The following is a 21014-nucleotide window of genomic DNA, read 5'->3' on the forward strand; positions in this document are numbered from 1 at the left end:
ATTTGTTCACAATTTCTTATCTGTGAAAGGATGCTGGTAGTTACACTTGCTCTGCTTCTCTCATATAAGTAACTATAAAGTTCAAATAAGAATTTTTACCTGAAAGCAACATAAGGAGGTAACAAAAGGACAATGAATTAACCTATAGAAAATGAGTTATACATGGACAAAGCCACAGGTTCAGATGATGTGCTAGAGGTCCTTCTAAGCATTTCAGATGTGCTAACTAGCATCATTCTTGTGACAACTCTGTGCAGCAAAGAGACTGGGAAACAGAAAAGTTAAATTACATACCCAGAGTTACACAGGTGGTAAGTCACAGAGGCAGGATTTAATCCCTGGCAGGGCGACTCTGGAGCCTGCAATCTCAAACAGAGGGCACCTTGTCTCCCAACTAGTGCAGCCCATGGTTCAGACCGTCCTCTGTTATTTTGATTAATCAGAAAGTGCTGGTCCTTTCTAATCAAGGCCCTCTGATTTCTACACTCGTCTGCCCTTCTCTTTCTAACATCCTTTTCAAATACGTTCTACCACTAGCTTAATTCCATTATTTTGACTGCTTCCTGGGAGGAGAAGGATGGGAAAGAATGAGCAATAAATATCCCAAAGTGCAACCACCTGTTGAATCTGTGTGGCGTGGATGGAGAAGCTGCTCCTACAGTGTGTGGAGAAGGGTTTTGTCCTATCATTCAACAAAGGGTTTTAAAGACCTCCTGGAAAGGAGAGGAGAGTGAACAAGCCATAGCAAATGGTGTCATTACAGGGTTTTATCCCCTACCTGATAAATTATGTCAGGAAGAACTCATAAGCAAGAGTTGGGCCCATAAAGCATCCTGGGAAATCTGAGCTTTGGATTGACTGGGCCCCTAAACTAGGTGATTCCTTCTGAGGTTGGAGTGGTCAGGCACTCCTGCGGAATATCCCCTTTGCTTTCACTGTGTCCTTGGGTGTGGAAACATTTTGTCAAGGAAACAGAACATGCTCCTGTGACCAACTAAGTAGAGGAAAAGTATTGACAGCTCAGAATTTCTTTTCAAGTACATTTCCACTGTGCAGGTGCCTGGGTGCAGCCTTTTATGCATTCTAAAAGACAGTTTGCCAAGGTTAAAGAGTAAGCCCGGGATTAAACTCTGTCCACAGGGTTCTTTAATCTGCAGTTACATAAGGCCAGCACAGGAATAAGCCAGCCAGCTCTGCAGAGGATCTACTCACCCTGGACGGACCATTCCAAGGTCAACTCTGGGGCAGAACTGAGCTAGCAGAAAGCTGCGCTTGCTTTTGCCAAAGAGCAAGGTTTCTCTTAAAACGCCCACACTGCATCGCGGGCGCGCCTCACACACACGCACACGCACAGACAACCACAAGGAATTTTTATTTTCTCCAATCCCAATACAGAGTCAAAAACAGCTGCCAAATGAGTCCCTCTGACAGCACCTCCTACACAACAAGACGCCGGAGCTGCACACTGCGCTCCGCAGGCGTTTTAATTGTGAATCCAGATGCTCTACCCTTTCGGTTCTCGGCGCTGACCTTTCACTTGAAAGTCAATTTGTCAGTCTGCTCCGTGTGTCTGAAGAAATCATCAAAGCCGCCCTGCCGAGGATCTCCCGGTAGGATTCTCCAATGTGACTGCAACACAGCTACACTCCACTAGGGAGAAAGTGAGGATGGGGGCAGGGGGAGACGCCGCAGCTCCCTTTCCGTCAGTGCTTTTTGGGTGCATTCTGTCTCCCAGGGGAGATTGCATCATCCTCAGAAAGGTGGTCTCTCTGAAAAGGAAAGTCCCCCTTCCCTACCAACTTGCCCAGCAGGCCTTTCTTAGGGAGGAAAAAACCCTGTCCAGAGGCCCCCGAAACCTACTGCACGTCTGAGTTGGGAAGTTTCATTTTCTGCCAGCACAGCCAAAGACCCAAGTCTGGAAGTAAATGTGTTTCTGTGCAGAAGGCAAGAGAGATGGGTAGCACAGAGATACTGTGAATGTGAAAGCAGCTGGAGAGGAGCAAGGAGCAGACTCCCTCCCCTGAAATTAGAGGACTGTCTTGGATCTACTCTCTAGTTGCTGAAAAAAATCTATACCAGGCAGTCCCAAAATCCTCTGCCATCAAGCACTTAATGCTCCCTTTCTAGTTCTGTCCACCCAGAGCAGCAATCTTAGCTCTAGAACTTTCTCTCTTACAGTTACCACAACTACAGCCTGCCTACCACACACACACACACACACCACCACCACCACCACCACCATTGCCATGTTCTGCACTGCTTTACTAGTTAGAGAATGATTGCTTGAGTATCTTTTATAGCTATGGTCACATAAAGTAAGGAAGAACCATTGCTCTGGAATTAGGATTTCATAAGATCTCTTCTTGTTTTTAAATTGCTCACTTGATGTAGCGAGAACTGGAGAGGGGAAGCACAGAAGTTGGGCCATTTTATATGAGAAACCCAGGGATTTAGGGGAAGAAAAGGTTAAGAAATGCACAACTTAAACACCAGGAGGATTTAACACCTTAGAGATGATTTAGGATAGGTGAGGATGATCTTGATGAAAGTCCAGTAACAACGAGCTCTAAGACCTAAAAAATAACATTTCCCTTAGCAAAAGCAGATGCTAGAGTTCAGGTGCAAGATTGGTAACTGAAGCAATATAGCCCATGACCAACCCCATTAGAACCATGGAGGGAAGTGGAGAAATATACATAAGAAGATTTTTTTGTACAGCAACTATGGAAAACATTATAGAGTTTTCTCAAAAAAGAAAAAATAAAATTATCATCTGATTTAAGAATCCCCCTTCCAAGTTGATAGCCAAAGGAAATGAAGTCCATATTGTTGAAGATGTATCTGCACTTCCATGTTTGCTACAGTCTTATTCACAATAAGCAAGATATGGAATCAGCCTCAGTGTCCATCAACAGATGAATGGATAAAGAAAATGTGGCATATATGCACAATGGAATGATTTTCAGACTTTTAAAAGAAGGAAATCTGTCATTTGCAATGGCATGGTTGAACCTAGAGACTTCCATTGTAAGTGAAATAAGTCAAGCACATAAACACCTTACCACACTCATATGCGGGATTAAAAATCAAACTTACAGAAACAGGAACTAGAATAGTGGTTACAAGAAGCTGGGATATGGGGGAATTGTGGAGGTGTTGGTTGAAAGATACAAATTTTCAGTTAAGCAGAAGGAATAAGTTCAAGAGACCTATTATACAACTTGATGACTATAGTTTTAACAATATACTATATATATGAGATTTTCTAAGAAGATTCTAAGAAGATTCTCTAAGAAGATCTAAGGAGATTCTAAATTTTCTCATCATCAAAAAGAAAGAAAGAAAGATAAACATATGAGGTAATACATATATTAAATATCTGGATTTAGCCATTCCACCATGTATACATATATTAGAACATGTTATACACCCTAAATGTGTGCAATTATTATTTATCAATTTATAAAAAGAGACAGATATTCATCTGAAACACTATAATCCCTAAGAAATGAAAGGAAATTTGTGCAGCAAGTCACACAATTGTGCTAGAAAGAAGCTCACAGTTACAGTGCATTAAGCTGAAGTCCAAGTACAGTACAGTAGTCCCACTGGGGTCTCTAAGCAGATATCACAGTTCAGGCTAGGCTACACCTGCCTAGGGAAGGACTGGTTGAAGTGATCTAGAGAGTGATTCTCATGAGATTGAGAGTAAAACAGAGAGTCGGGACCACACTCTAGAGCAATTCCTACTCCACATCTGCCCAAGAGTGCTTGAAGCTAAACCCTGACAAAAAACCTCAAACGAGAGTCTGGGCAGTCTGGACATTGCTTCCCCTCACCACCAAGTTAGAGAGGATTGGAAGACAACGTGAGTCTTCATAGATCTGCCATAGTAAAACACAAAACCAAGCCTGTACAAGTTCAATGCTAATAGCTAGTCATTGAACTACCTACTAAAATGAACCTCAGTACACTTCAGATTCTCTACAGTGCCTTATTCACTATGTTGAACATACAATAAAAATATTGACGGATGCAAAGAAAAAGGAAAATGTAGCCCATGATGAATGAAAAGCAAGAATCAAAAACTCCTACTGAGATGGCCCCAATGTTGGAGATATCAAACAAAATCCTTAAAAAAGGAGATAATGAAAAATACACTTAAAGTATCAAAGGAAAACATGGTGTTAATGAATAAAGATATAGGGAATGTTGATAAAGAAATACAACTAAAATTTTACTCAGGGAAAATTATTAAACTGAAATAATAATTTAAATTAAATATCAATAGGTCTTGGAAAAGATGAAAAAATAGCAGACTAGAAAGGGCAAAGGAACAGAAAATGGCATTTAAAGAAAAATATAGGCACAGAAACTTATGGAATAATTAAAACTTTCTGATCCCAGTCAGAAAATAAGTAAAAACTTTGAATTTTCCATGTTTATTCAAAATGTCAGTTTACAGCTCAGGAAGCTCATCAAACTCCAAGAAGACAAAAGACAAAGAAAACCACATCAGGACACATCACAGTCAAGCTGCAGAAAAACAAAGGTCCAGAGAAAAATCCTAAAGGAGTCAAACATTTTATATGTAGAACAACGATACAAACAACACTAACTTCTCATCAGAAATGATGTCAACCAGAAAATAAGGAAATGATATCTTTTAAAAAAACAAAAGGATAAAAATCCCATGATCAACACAGAATCCCTCAACCAATTAAAATATCTCTTGAAATGAAAAAAAAAAGGAAAAAAAAAGGAAGATGAAATAATGACATCTTCAAATAAGCAGAACTTCAGAGAATTTATTACAAAACATACCAAAAAATTTTTCTTTAGGCTGAAGGTAAATGATACCAAACAAGAACTAGAATCAACAAGAAGTAAAGAACACCAGAAATAATCAATATGTGGTTTACTTAAAAGAAACTGTCAAGTTACAGCCAAACTAATAGCATTTTTATTTATAGGTATTTATAAAATTGAAGATAAATTTGTTCTCTGATCCAGAAATTACAGTTATAGATATTTACCAAAGAGAAATGAAAACATATTTAAAAAATGGGATAGAAACACAGTTCATAGAAGATTTATTAGTAAAGGCAAAAATAAATAAAGCAAACAAAATAATCCATATAACTACCAACAGCATAACAGAAGAATGAATTATTTGTGGCAGAGTCATAATAATAGGGTATTATTCAATAATAAAAAGAACAACTTAATTTGTACAACAACAAGGAAAACTCTCAAAAACACTGCTGCATAAAATAAGCCAGGCACGTGGGAGTAGCTATCATATGATTGAACTTAAGTGAAACTCAAGAACAAATATAACTAACATATTATGATAAAAATCAGTTGTCTGGGAATAGGAATTGACTTGAAAGATTAATTAGAAAATGGGGGGGTGGTGAAAATGTATTTTATTTTAACAGAGATATTGATTAAATGGGATAGCTGCACTTGACAGTCAGCTGAGAATATGCTTTAAATTTTGTGCTTTTATCGTATGTAAATTTTTCCCTCAATTTTAAACAATCATACTAACTCTTGTGAAAAAAAAAGTGTCATATAATACTGTTTCTTAGTTCAAACCCTCATATATCTTTCCATCTCAAAGTCAAAGCCTGAATCCTAATAATAATCTCCAGGCCCTGCACCTTCTGGGTCTCATGCACACATACATACACATATAATATTCCTCCAATGTTCATTCTACAGGTACACTGGCAGTTGCTTAGTTTTTTGAACATCCAAGCTTGCTTCTGGCACTTCCCCAAAGCTATACACTGCTCTATTTCTCTCAAAAGTGCTTACCAACACTGGAAATAGATTCTTTCTTATTGTTTATGATCCATATCCCCCAAAGTAACTGTAAGGTACTTTATGTTGTACATATATAAATCTCCAGTGAGTAGGGTAATATCTGGTGCATAACAGCTGTTCAACAAATACTCGTTGAATAAAAAATTTAAATGAATGAGTTACAGTTTTCTTCCTTAAAAAGAATTTGTGTTTCCTTTATTCTCAATAGGCCCTTTTAGTTCAAGAGATCTAAGTCATATTGCCTAATAGATCTCTAAGTAAAACTATGTGTGGCTAAGAATCCCAACTTTTATGTGCTTTTATTGACTAGAATTTAAATGTGTCAGTGTAAGGAACACCAAGGAGACAAAATGTTCAATGTCCCAGGGGCTTGTCTGAGAGCAAGAGGGTTAGAACATATTGCGGTTAATTGCCAGCTCCAGGAAATGACTTTACATTGTAAAAATGGATGGCAACTTTGTTTACCTTTAACCAGATGGGAAAAGCACTCACCTAGGATCAAGGTAGTCAGAGTTCATCTATCAATCTTCATACAATAGCTGAAGAGGACAATTTTACTTGCTTCATAGTGATGCTTTTCTCATAATGACTTCTAAATATGTCCTAAAGTAAGAAAATTCCATGTTTTCAGAAGTAAAAGCTATTTTATACTGAAAAGTAAAGCTAGACAAGTAGCTACATGGAAAGTCAGAAGCAGAACAAGCCTTGGTGGAAAGAAAAGGTTGCTGAAGCCAGTAACCAACCTCAAAGGGGCTATAGTGTCTTCCAACTTCATGAGAAAGGGATAACTTGTGGTTATTCAAGTGGAATGAATGGCCCATGAGCCATCACAGAACTGCACAGATAACAGAAATTGACTCTGATCATCAACAGCAGGAAAGATAGGTATTGGAAAGGTATTATATAGTTTCCAAATAAATATGATGGCTAGAAAAGCGGACTCAGAAAAATGGATGGGAATCAAGAAAGTCTGAACATCCAAAAACATAACTGAGATCACAACACTGAAACAATCAACAGAAAATGTCACCCGCTCTGGACAAGTGCTTTTGCTTTCTTTGCTATAGCATCCCCTGGACATTAACTGACCTCTTTAGGACTCTCAACTCTGCTGTCTCTGCCATCATAAATAGCTTTTCACCTGCTCTTTGATCTTTACATTGCTCCATTAGGTTTCAAAGTCCTGGGTGAAATCCCAAATATGATTGCCTAGGTTTGTCACATGGACATAGTTGGAGTTTAGGAAGTAGGGAGAAATATCTGTTTTCCTCATCACCTGGTAGAAGATGGGATCCTGCTAGCTCACACATTGTAGGATATCTCCCAAAAAAGAATGTTCAGATTTTAATAGTCAAGTCTATCATATTCTATCCCTTTGACTGTCTTATATCCTCGTAAAAACTTCCTCTCAAATTTGTCCTTTCAAAAATATTTCTACACAATAAAGGTAGCTCACTTCATGCAATCAAAAGCAAACTTACTGTTTCCCTAAACAGAGAAAATATGAAGTTTTATTATTTACTCCATACACTTTCTGTCCAAATTCTTTGGCCATGACTCATTATTTATGTTGCAATTTTATGTTGGATTTCTAAAACTGGAAACTAGGAAGTATTACCACCAACAATATATTCTATATACAATTGGTCATCCTACAGATAGACATAAGACCATATTCAGTTTTTCAGCTTTTCCCCTGCTGCCATTTCATGTTGCCTCTGCCTCAGCACATAGTAGGGCAACCTATGCCTCAGTACTCACCCTTATAAATCTGAGCCCTTGTTGCTACTTGTGTAAGTTTTCAATAGTCTTCTAGCCACCTTTACTACTCTACATAATAGTACAAGAAGTTTCCTTGGTCCTTCCTTTCATTCTTAGAAATTAGAATCAGTCAACTGAGAAAAAAAAATTCAATCTTGTCTTTTCCTTATTTTCTAGTGGCATGAGAATCCCTGAATGTTCAAATGACTGTTTCAGCTCCCAATTTTAGAGTTATTATAGCAAATTTGGGTGGAAGTGATTCTTGATTAAGTACTAAAATCATTACACCAGCGGAGGCCATGGACAAAATAAAAAATTTTGATGATGGGTCATTATGTGTAATTATGAGTGATGCTCCTGTATTTCATTCCCAAGTTTTCTGAAGCTGTGTATTGTAGAACACACAGAAAGTAGCTGGTACCATATCTGAATCTTCAATAGACCCCATTCTGTCTTTATGTAAGATCGGTTGCTTCTCAATAGTGAGACACAGGACTAGATCTATGAAATCTATGCCTATCAGGCAATTGCCTTATTGCTTTCTCTGTTAAGTGAGTTCCTTCAGTCAGAAGCAATCAATAATATTCATCATTTTAACTTTTGTTAGAGGTCAGTTTCTTTCAACTATTTCAAAAATTCATTTGAATGGTATTATCCTTATGTTTAGAGTCAACTTAAATTTCACTTCAAGAAATATGGAAAATAAATGCCAAGAAAACCATCATACTTATAAAACATAAGAAGGTAAAGATTCCATTATGATATTTAAGAATTTAAATTCTGTTGATAAAAGTGTCAATAGGGAAAGCATGAAAGCATACCCAAGTATGGAATGTGTCTTTTGTACTGAGGGTAATTTCTGCCCCTTCCAACATGGCAAGGTTCCATATAATCAGTTTCTACCAGTTGAGTGACTCTCCTATGTGCAATGACATCTTGGTTGCTCTTCCTGGCCAGTGAGAGACTCAGCTGAGGCACTAGCCAGGGTACCATGATGGGAGGAAGTCCTTGCCATTTGACTCATGCACAGCTTTTATCCCTGCCACCATGACTGCTTTGAGTCCACTTATAAAGCACAGGGAAAGATACTAAGGACATTGCTGGGATGAAAGAAGTCATTTAGTCCTCTTAATTATTTAAAGCTCTCCCCACAGTGAGAGATTTTTGGTGAGCATGCAGATGGGCACAAATAGTCTCAGAATCAGCTCATTCTAAGGCATTTATTCAGCTTCAGGAAAAACTTGCCCATCACAATTCTCCAATATTATTCCTTCTAAGCCTCTGACTGTCTGGCCAAACCATTAGCCACTGTCCAGGAATTAGATCTAGATCATCGCCTTAGGCAATCTCTCCTGGATAATTAGGTGTACCACTAAACATCTGCTCCCGGGAGAATTTTGATTCTTTATTGTGTGTCGGGACCACACTTGAGTGGAGTTAATGCACTACAGCAATTTAGAACCAAGAAAATCCACTGACCCATTGCCATATGCTGGAGAAGAGAATGTGATGAGCCACAGGGACAATATTGAATCTGTCCAGGACCCTGCAGGGCGTGGAACTAGGAATGGAGCGTGGGTGGAGCATCGGCCTGGGATTCCTATAATTGTATCTGAAATAACTGCACTAAAGCTCCCAACATTGAGGCTCAGTTCCCTTTGATTTTGCCTGGTACTTGAGTGTCACTGGAAAACCCCATCAAGCAACCAAAACACGGTGGGAGGTGTACCCACCACTCCTATCCCAGGTCTACACTCCAACACAAACAGAGGCTGTCAAAGAACATCCTGCCTCTGTGGTAGGCAGAAATCTGCAGAAATTTGGGGAGAAGAAAAGAAATACTTTGGAAATGGTTTCCTTTCTGAGAATTTTAATTTCCAAAATTTCCCCCAATAACCACATTTTCTTGGAGTTTGAGATCAGAGGTAGACTACCCCGGTGGCCTTTTAACCCTAATTAACCCACCAGCCCATTTGGTGCCCCCATTTCATTTAACTATGTGATGTAGCTTATAAAAAGATGTGGCCTCTAGTCTGGTCAAATACTGCACATTCCATAGTTCTTGCTCAGGCCACTTCCTTCCCTATGGAGCCACTGCCTGACTTTTCCAAAGCTGATATTAATATCACAGACCATTATAATATAGTTATTTTCATGGAAGGCAGGGAGGAAGTCACGTGGCATTAATTGGTCCCATGAGGCCCTGAAAGTCTCCATTTAGCATGTTGTTTTTACTCACATAAGCAGCAATGAAGTGGAAACAGTGAGGAAGTCACTGTGATTGTATTAAGGGAGGTTTTTTTGTTTTTTTTTTTTTTTCTTCTTCTAGAGCTTGTTTGGTCAATGAGTCATTATTCCTTTTTAAATCGTATGAACACAGGTAGCAGCTGGGTCAAAGGCACACGTGCATTTTCCTAAGCGCACACACATAGACACACAAACACTCCATACTAGGCCACTGTCAGTTTGTCTTATTTTAACCTCTGCTGTGATGTCAGCTTGCAAAAGGGCTGGGACACAGAAAGACTAAACCAAAGTCTTTAAGTTTTTGTAGTCTGGGTGAAAGGAATTCAAAAGTTCCTGCACACAAAAAGATATGTTTCGTTCTGTTTAACTTATTGATCCAGAAGAGTTTCACATCAAAATGTTGATATCAATATACTCAGCTACATTGTGTTTATACCATAGAATTTATTTTTCAAAAGACCTTTATAATGAGCCTGTGAGGTAGGTCAGGCCAGAATTATTATTCAGTTCCCAAAACTGAAAATAGATGTCATAGAGGAGCAGTGGACTTATTTTTAAAGATCATATAGTCAATAAATGATGGTGTAAAAAACCCAAAAGAACACAAGAAACCAACTGCAGCTCTAGGGAGACATGACATTCCCATAGCATGGAGGACTTCACGGGTGGAATGGGAAAACAGGGCAAATTTTAGAAAGTGAGACTAAACTGTTCCAAAGTCTGCCACCTCTTCCTCTGCTCCCTGGGTAACCACACACGTTAAGTCCATGTTCTGCAGAATTCTCCACTAACTGCAGAGATGGAATCTATTTTTCAACCAACAATTCATGTTCAAGGGAACATGAAAGCAAGCAGATGATGAAGAGCCCTTCTGAAACATGTTCTGTGGAGAGGTGCTGATGCTAGAATAACCCTTAGATTCCACTGTCATGAGGAATAATTCTTTTAATAAAAATGCTCCAGAAAAATCCATCTGTTATGTATTCCTCAAGATGGCGGTAGATGTAGAGAGCAGATTTGACTTCTGTTGAAGATTCTGAAATAAGAAAAATAGGATTCTCATAAGAAATCAAATGTAATTTTTCTCCATCTAGAGTTTTAGTGAGGGTCACCCCAAAGATGAATATAAATAGGAATAAACTTGCACAATGCTTTATACAATATTATTACAATTTCATTTTTACACTCAGTCAGGTAATAAACAAATGACCATTGACTAATTAGATCAAGTACTAACAAATGGGACAGTCCCTCCCTGACAAGGTCACTTAGTCTTTACTGATGTGCATTTGCATTCCCACCAGAATGAATGGACCCATTCAAGTCATCACCATTATCAAAAGCATAACCAAAAAGGCGATGAAACAGATATCTTTTAACTGCCTTCATTATTACAGAAGTGATGGTACCACTTCACTGAGCTTTCTGAGCTTATAAAGAAATTTCAGAAATTCTACAGAGGAAATTCAGAATTTCCAGTGATACCATATGAGCTAAAGGTGTGCATAGCTATCAAGGAAGGAAAGATGACTTACTAATTATTCAAAACTAATTACTCAGTTTGTGAATAGATTAGGAGCTTTGATTCTAGTCTTTTTCATTCCTCCTTGGTTATTTAATTGTCCATAAAAGCTCTATGAGGTCAGTTGGAGCAGGAAGAGAAAAATTAACCCATTTAGTCAATTTGGTTTCTTTTAAGTCATTCTAGTTAAAGTAATTTAAGGAGAAAAGATTGACCCTGTTGACTAACCAGAGGTTTAAGGCTCATCTGTGGATCTTGATTGCCCATATCATCCATATCCAAATCAGAATGAAAGTCACAGATACAGAGAATGAGGAGCTATAAGAAATAGAAGAGAATCATTTACTGACTCTTCATATTTTTGCAGATGTAGAAATGATGCCTAGAGAGCATAAAGGATTTGGCCAGTGTCACAGAACTCATTTTAAGTAGAATAAAGAAGCATGAATATCATTTACTATTTGATACATTTACAATATACCATATTGAATATATATATTTCAATAAATGTTTCATCTTTGGCTCAGTTTTTTTAATAACAGTTGTTTTCCATCACAGAACTATAAGGACAATTTTATAAGTCATCTGTTAATAATATTTTGTTTCAGAGACACTGTCCATCGGGTAATCATAAAGTGTACTAGGAGATGGCATGACTCTTCTTGTACAGAAGGGAACAGAATGAGAGCTATCTGTTGATTGAAACAGGGGAATGCCTTTGAGCCACTGGCCAACCTGCTACTGTTCCTGCAGAGAGATCTTAAAGGATCCCACAGGATGAAGGCAACTGTTCCTCGTGGGATGTAGGAAGACAAAGGAGGAGACAGAAGAGTAAGAAGATTGAATCTCTTCATCCACTCATTTTCCTGACATTCTGCAAACTCCTTTCCTACATCCAGTAGGTGTGGTTTTAAATTTTGCAAAACCTAGAAAGAAAGGCTTTCTGTGGACACCAGAGAGGTAATAGGGTTTGGCAGGAGGAGATATGAAATTCTAGTTACACATGGGGCAACTTTAATTCAATTTATAATAAAATTCTAATATAAAGCTATACTATAGGCAATCAGTAGAAAACTCAGCTGAAGAACAGAAAGACCTCTGGGGAAACCGTGGCCATAGAAAGTGACTTCCACATGGGAGAAGGCAGGAAGAATGCAGAGAAGAGGGGAAAGGAAAGCTTCCAGCACAGGAGGCTTGAGAACCATGTTCTCCCCAACCTCAGAAAAATCAAGAAAGGAAAATTAACAGCACCGGGATTGAAGAAAAGCCAAATAAACCATTGATAATGATAGCTTGCCATACACATTTGCAAAAAGTAACCACTGGAGAAAATGACAGAACCAGCATAATTCCAGCGGAAAATAAAACACCTTTTATTTTCTCTGAAGACACAGAAGAAAAGGTTCTGGCAAAGTGGAGCTGTCGCAGAAATCTTACTAGTCAGATTTACTTCTCTTGTTCAATTTTCGATATGTGTGGACACAGTATTTTCTGTTAATGAATTCTCTTGACTTTGTGGGACTTGTGCTTCTCTGGGATTGCAGACATTCCCAGGATTCAAGGAAAGAAGATTCTACAACCCAGCAAATTTCCAAGAAACTAATTACCTAGCAGAGATCATCAGAATGTGCTGGGTTGTCCAAGTGCCTCACTATTTCAGAACAAGTGAGACACTTCTGGATGGTGCTGGGCTGTACTCATTCCTTTCCTCTCTCTCCTTGCCCCGGTCTGTTTTTAAGGCAAATTGAGGAAGGTGGAGGTGTGAAAGAGAGAAGACACAGGGGAGTGGGCTCAGGAGGAATCACAAGGCAGTTTGCTGGGGCTGGGAGAGGCAGTACCTCCGGAAGCTGCAGCCCTCAGCCAAGTGCAGGAAAAGTGCTCAGAAGAAAGGACAAATAATGGTTCCAGCTTCCTTCAGTCTTAATATAGAAGGCCCCCAAAGGCCCAAAACAATTTTAGAAAGAGAGCTGCAGGGCGTGGAGGGAAAAGTACTGTGCACCTCTAAGGAAATGAAGGAGAGGACAAACAATATTGTTTGAATGTGGCTGCGACAGTCCTAGTGAGCTCCGGGCTCTGACCAAAGGCATCCTTCTGACCCGGAGACACTTATTGTTAAATTTTCTAAAGGAAAAAAAAAAAAAAAAAACATGTTTTGGAAAGAACTCCCTGCATTATTCTAATTCACAACAAACTATTTAAGGCTGAGATATTAGCACTTTGACGCATTTGTGTCATTGAGCGGGATGAATAGATGATTTCCCTTTTCCTTACATAATTAAAGTGAACAAAGAATAGATGGTCCACTTGACTCTATAGAAAGAGAATTTTGTAAACGCTGCTGAAGAAAGGTAATTTTGGAAAAATGACCAGAAACCAATAAATTATTTAAATATAGTTTTCTTTCCATCTTTCTTTTCATAATGTGATATTGGGGGTGACCAAAATCTCACAAAAAATGGGACACAGCCATTACATATGCACAATATATTTATTAACTCCAGAACCAAATAGCCCCCAACCATTTCCTCTTTGGATGGAAGCCTGGCTTACAATTTCTGCCAAAGAATGTGGATTAGTGTATTTGGTCACTGACTATGCTTACAAATAGTTGCTCTGTGATGGTTAGCCATCAATAGAAATAGAAATACGTATTAGTTTTCCCTTGCTGCATAAAGTGATCCCCAAATGTGAATGTTTAATAAACATTTACTACTTATAATTTCTGTAAGTCAGAAATGTGAGTCTGGTTCCAGGTCTTTTCCAAATCTGCACTGAAGGTATCAGCTGGGCACAATTTGTCTCAAAGTTTGACTTTGGGAGAATCTGCTCCCAAGCTTACTCATGGAACTATTGACAGATTAATCAATTTTTTGTTATGGGGATTTCTTCATAGGGCCATATGTGCTCTGGGAGTATATTTCTCTCAGCATAAGGATTTCAAGAAAGAGGCACTTTAAGAGAAATCACTCAAGACAGAAGCCAGTTTTTTTGTAACCTAAACTTAGTAGAGACTTCCCATCATTTTCTATTCATTAGAACTGTAAGTTCAACCACACTGAAGAGGAGAGAATTAGAGTTGGTCCTCTCTATAGGCAAGTTCCACATCATCAGACAGAACCACGGATTAAAAATATTTTGAAAAAAACACATCTCTGATGATCATGCACAGACTTTATCTTGTCATTATTCCCTTAACAATACAGTACAACAATTTCCATGGAATTTATATTGTTTTAGATATTATAAGCAACACAGAGATGATTTGATGTACATAGAACATACATAACTTATATGCAAATAAATACTATGCCATTTATATAAAGGACTTGAGTATTCACAGATTTTGGTATCCATAGAGGGCAGGGGGGAGGGAAAGTTGGAACCAATCCCCCATAGACATAGAGGGATGATTGTAGACAGGAGACCAGGAGGCAGGGACCTTTGAAGGACATCTTAGCAGCTGTCTCCCACACAGTACGTGATCCAGAACAGCAACCTGAAATATCAAAAAACTAACATATAAAGTCAGGTAAGTTCTTTTAACATTAAAAACACCAGCTGAGTTGAATTTAGGGTGATTTATATACAGGTAACTTATAAAAGCCATAATCTGAATGATCTGCTGAACATTGGAAACAAAGTATGACAAATTCCCTGTTATCATCACGATCAAATTAAAAGACTAAAGAGAAATAGTGTCTTCATTCTGATGTATTGGTCATACTCCATTGGTCATGGTTACACTTCAGTCCATTTGGTGCTTGCAGCAACTTGACATATGAACTGCCTTTGAGGGAAATTTGGTTTAGAAGCCTCAAGACTTCATCTCAGAACAATTTATTACTGACTGTACACAGTATAAATGTAACTGATCTTACCACAAGTCGTGTGTGTGTGTGTGTGTGTGTGTGTGTGTGTGTGTCTGTGTTACAAGAGAAAGTCAAGTCGCTAACCCAGTCCTGTAGATGAGATTGAAGATCTTTTCAACATATTGCAGCCACTGGTTCCATATTAAGATAAAAAGCAAATCTATCACAATTTGAAAATTGTGGATCTTGGCCACATATGCCTAGATTAATGGGAATTATAAAAACCAAGTGGAATTTAGAAATAGCTAAAATATGATTTTTAAAAAAAGAAAGAAAATATCTATGATAGCCTGTCAGAATTGGATTTTCTAATCTATAAAGGAAGTTTTACTTTGATTTGGTTTTCTCAGAATTTGTGACTTAGTGCTCATTTCCTTATATCCTAGAAACTTTTAGGGCAAGGTTAACATAAGCATAATACCCTTTCCTACAGCTACAATGATATCACACATTTATAAAGTGAGTGAACTATGTTTGGAGCTCCTTGTGTTATCTTTGTGAAACCCTAGTATATAAGAGCATCCTGCCAGTAAGTGACAATCTGACCACCTACCCTAACTACCAAGTTTTTTCTCAAATCCATTTATTCACATTTTTCTTAACCAAATTACTTGTGGCCTCTCTTCCCTAAGTATGGCATGATGACAATGCTGAGAAGGCTTTTCTCCTTCAGCACTTGGAATCCTTAAAACTACTTCATTTAGTTGTTAGAAATAAAGCAAAATTGCACAGTTAAGAAAATTGTTGAGACTATAAAAGCATTTGGCTCCTTTCCCCTGATCCAGAAGGTACTATGTGTTCTTTGGACCTCAGACAACTTTTTGGGCAGTTCCAGATAAGGTATCCAATAACTTCACTCTGTGTCCCCATTTTTCTTGCCCTCATTCCAGAAAAAGTTGGAAAGCTGCCGCCCAAATAATTTTATTGTGAGGAAAGTTATTATGAAAACATACTCCACTGGTTTTCACTGACCTCCAAAACACACTCCCTAATTAAGTGCAAATGGGAAACTGACTTGGAGCAGGTTGTCTCTGATTTTGGACTTGGGAGAAGTCTTAAAGTTTATGAACTCGATACGCAAGCTCCAACTGCCAAACGAGGAATTTCTTATTTCATTTGGTGACTGCACTGAGATTATATAATGCTCCTCAGAAAGTAGTGAATGCTGAAGATGCGTAAACCATCTGTCTATGTTGAAAAGTCAAAAAGTGCACTGCCCCACAATGCATCTCTGGGCATAACTAATTATTTATCCAGAGAAATTTCATCATGGAGCTTTTTTTATTATTATTTTAACATTGAATTTCTACATAATCATAAAATTTTACTGCACTAAAGAGGCAATGATCATATTCATACTCTCACATCTTTTTATAGGAGACTAGAGCTATTCAACTTTAACATTCAAAGAAACCTGAAGATCTGGCAGACAGAAGTGTGAGAACAGGAGGTGGAAAGAAGGCAACTTGAATTTCATCTCTGCCATCTGGTCTTGCCCTCCCCAGCCAGCAGGGGGCACTAGTAACAGAGGACGTGAAGCTTGTTTCCTTCACTGAAAGTGAAGAGAGAAGGTGACAGTTACATGAGGTTTCTTCACTCTCCAGTGACCCTTGCTGAAAGGAGTATGCTTCAAATATAGTTATGGATTCCAGTTCTGCCACATACTAGTTTAAGTTATGACAAATACTTTAGGTAATAATATTAATTAATGTTTTGAGAACTTACTCTCAACCAGGTACCTTGTTAAGTACTTTACATGCATTCTGTTCTTTGGTAATTAGGGTGAGGTAGGTTTGAATTCTTTTTCTTTCTTTTCTTTTTTTTTTTTTTTTTTTGGTACTGGGGATTGAACCCAGAGTACCTTTATCACTGAACTACATCCCCAGTCCTTTTTTATTTAATTTTGAGACAGGGACTGCTAATTGCTGAGGGTCTCACTAAATTGCCCAGGATGACTTTGTAATTGCCATCCTCCTGCCTCAGTCTCCCAAGTCTCTGGGATTACAGGTGTGAGCCATACACCTAGCCAAGCTTGATCATTATTCATGCTTTAAAGTTGAGCAATCTGAGGTTTAAAAGGTTAAGTAATTTGCTCAAGGTTACATAGTCAAAACTGTAACCACTAACTGGTAGCAAGAACCGAAATATTCATTTTTGATCCAAGCATTAAGTCTTATCCACATTTGTTTTGTTTTTTATTCTTAAAATTCTTCTACCTGTCAAAGGAGATGCAAGTATTTTTAGTTTTTTTCATTAATATTCAAATGTAATACACAATTACATCAGTCAAATTTGAAAATATCTATGTTAACACTCAGAGTTAAGTCAAGAGGACAACTTTCTCCCAAATTAGCTAGCAGTTGTGATCTTACTGAGTAATATCATTAACTTATGTGTTGTATATTCTCTTTTTTTTTAATAGTGTTGCTGGAAATTGGGTAGATACCTTCCCTTACCCTAACCCTCTGCAGTTACTTTGGCAAAATGGGATATAGTGTTAACAGCCCGGGGTTTAAAAAAGCAGACAGATGGGGTTCTCATCTCAGCTCTGCACTTCCCTCTCTGAGCCTCAGCACCCTTATCTGTAAAAGGAATCATTTGTAGTGAAGGACTCGTTTGATCATTGTGAGGGTTAAACAAGCTAATGCAGGTAAAATAGTTAGCCTGGCTCTGGTACAGAGGAAGTACTCCATAGCTATTATTATTCTGACACAATGTCAAAACTTGGAAAACAAGTAGAGAATTCAGACAAATGTCCAGATGTTTTGGTCCTGGGTGCCAAAGGTCCAGATGTTTGAGAAACCCCAGATAATTAATTGTGTTCGTTGGTGTTCACCGGTGTAGTTGGCACAATGTGATCACGAGTGATGTTCGAGGGCAAATGGGGGTTAATGTCCTCCCCATTTGTGCACAGTCGTCCTTTGTTAGGAACTAAAAATACAAAGGTATAAAAGCTTCCCCTTTCCATGTCTGCCGAAAAGATTACCAATGGTCAGAAAGCAACTGTGTTCTTTATAGGCACTTAAACTTCTTTTAAAAATCTTAACTGAAAAAAAGAGCATTTCTTTGTTTCCTAGGCTCTCTTTCCAGCTTTAAAATATATCATAAAAAATCTAAACAAGATCTATTTTTCTTCACTCTATACTAATTCCAAACAGCCGCCCAGTATTGAAAATAAGATTCCAACATTTACCAATCATCCTGAGAATTTTTGTTGGTTTTGTTTGTAAGCACATACTATTTTAAGCAGTTGGCTCTCAGGTGAAAATAAGTAACTTTTTTGAACCACAAATTCCTTTAAATCTCAAGCTGCTTCTTAAAATCCTATGTATAAATATTAGAACTTTCCCAGAAAATACCTCAAAAAGCAACCAATTGTATCATAGAAGAACTGATTATAGGAAATAATTAGACAAATATTCTCTTAATAAGTGTAAAAATATATTTTACCTGTTTATTTCTATTTTGATACCTATTTTTCTCAATCTTCTTATTTATTCCATATAATTTTATAATTTGCAAAATTATACGTGGTTTAACTTCACAAATTCTTCTCATGCTCAAATAAAGACAAAATTATTCTCTTTTTATTAAACCTTAGAGTATTAGGAGAAAAAAAAATCCATAATTTTCCTGGACTCTACTCTGAATTTTTGGTACTATAATTAACCAGTCAAAAAGGAGGTAGGCAGACCTTTGAAATTAAGATTTTAAAATGCTATTTCCTATAAAATACTGTCTCCTATAAAAATCATCCAGTTTCTGTGAAATTTGTTCTTCTAAAGGTAGAATCCACTTCTGTTTCTGTTTTTAAACTTCTATGAAGGACTCTTTTAGACAAACCACTTTGGCTGATCCCAAAGTCAAGTGGTGAGCTGGAACGCCATTCTGAAATGAAGAAAGCAGTCCTGTGAGTTCCTTGAGAGTCAGTCCTAAGCAGATTGTTATAACCTGGGAACCAAAGTGGCCGCAATGATCCCCGGAAATCACTTTGTTATTGATTATATTGATCAGGCCTAGAGAGCAAGACCCAGTCCATCTTCTCTGGTTGTAGGTTAATCTGGGGAATTAATCAAAGGGGTACAGTGGCAAATATGGCATTAATCATAGAGAAATGTGTATGAGGGAATACCTTCAATTCTCTCATATTCCTAACTTGAAATACTCTGTGAGACTATTTGTGAACTTGCTGAAACAATTAGCTCTACAGCTAGCATCTAGCACATAATAGATGTTTAATAAAAAATTTGATGTGTTAAAAATTGAGTTCAATCCTGACATTTTGCCTCTGAGAAAACTGATAGCCTCAAAAGTTTAAGTGAATTTCCTGACAGTCAGTCACCTACTCATATAATTGTGTCTCCAGGTTTCCAGTCCAATTCTTGCAAATTCTCCCCATGTCTTCATTATTTCTCTGCCGCTGGGGACACTGGCAAAGAGGGCATCCGAAGCAAAGAATGGACTGAGACCAAAGGGAAGGTTTGCCAGTTAACTTCAGATGGGAGCCACACTAACTACTCACTGACTTTTCGCTGGAGGCTTCATGCCATGATGATGGAGCCTTAAGACCCTCAAAGTACTTGAAAGACATCACAATGGCACTTCCAAATGCTGGAATCTAAATCATCCAAGGTGACAGCAGAGAACTGACAAAAAGTACTGTAGTACTTAAAAGCAATTCTATCAGGATTTGAGTAAATCTATTTTATGGGAAAAATATAATTACAGTCTTTATACAATTTAACTTAATGAAACATAAGGAGAAAGGCAGTACCTTTTTGTGGATGTTTCCTATTCAAAGTTTAAGTTGGACTGTTAAGGTAAGTTTTCTACAAAATAATAGCAACTTGGTTCCTCCAAAAACCTGATGAAATAGAGAAAAAAATAAACAAACCTGATGATTCACCAATGGTCATTCAAAACTATCTATATCATTGTGCACTCTCTTCAAATGCATGAGTTGAAATTATTACTTAACATAATCAAAGGTGTGGTATATACAAATTGAAATGTTCTTAAATACATCTTTTATTTGAACTACTATCCTCTTCCATTTTCCAACTGTATTTACCAAGTATACACCACATAGATTTTTTTCCCCTTTAACTGCCCTTCTCTATTTTTGTTTTCCTCTTTCTAGTCATTCAACTATGCAAAACCAATGACAAAACAGATATTCAATTATAGTTTAAAGAATATTTATATTCATATATGTTAAAGAATATATATATATATTAATGTATTCTTTTAATCTATTTTTAGAGGTAAAAATCTGTGATGAAAAAGATATTATCTTTCGTTTTTTAAAATTGTTATTTATTTATATTTAGAAGGAAAATTAGAAACTAAACAATTATCAAAGTGCAAATAATTCTGTAGATATAGAATGATTGCTTCCAGTGACAGAAGTGTCTTTTTGCCCCAAACAATAACTAGTTAATGGCATACAAAATTGAACAGAAGATTTTTCCAAGTCCAATCTCAAGGATTAATCTAGAGGAATCAGCTAACACTAGAGACAAGATTCCAGCTGTGGATCCTGGTGAATGAGAAGCTCCTTCAAAAGACAGTACATTTTTTAATTCTCCAATAATCATAATTTCACTGAGATTAGACCATTTCTCACAATAGGAAGTGAAAATGTTAGAAATTTCCCCATTTTCCCAACCCGGCCTATCTAACCAACAGGGTCTAAATGTAGCACAGGCACAAAAATAAAAAAAAATAAACAAAGCAAATTGGTGGGTTTTATTACTGTAATAATTACCAACATTTCTTCAGTG

At 37.4% G+C, this 21014-nt stretch overlaps 1 long non-coding RNA gene across 2 annotated transcripts; it reads left to right on the forward strand.

Moving 5' to 3' along the window:
* The first annotated feature begins 1294 nt into the window (after positions 1-1294).
* Positions 1295-19995, forward strand: LOC306642002. Of its 2 annotated transcripts, XR_013758343.1 has the most exons (4): positions 1295-1610; positions 11971-12264; positions 16609-16923; positions 19598-19995. It is a non-coding gene; the product is annotated as an uncharacterized lncRNA (long non-coding RNA). The 2 variants fall into 2 exon arrangements; XR_013758344.1 differs by lacking the exons at positions 16609-16923; positions 19598-19995 and having other exon boundaries at positions 11971-13529.
* Positions 19996-21014: the final 1019 nt, after the last annotated feature.

The sequence above is a fragment of the Sciurus vulgaris genome (genome assembly GCF_902686455.1).
Source record: "Sciurus vulgaris genome assembly, chromosome: 12".
Lineage (NCBI taxonomy): Eukaryota > Metazoa > Chordata > Mammalia > Rodentia > Sciuridae > Sciurus > Sciurus vulgaris.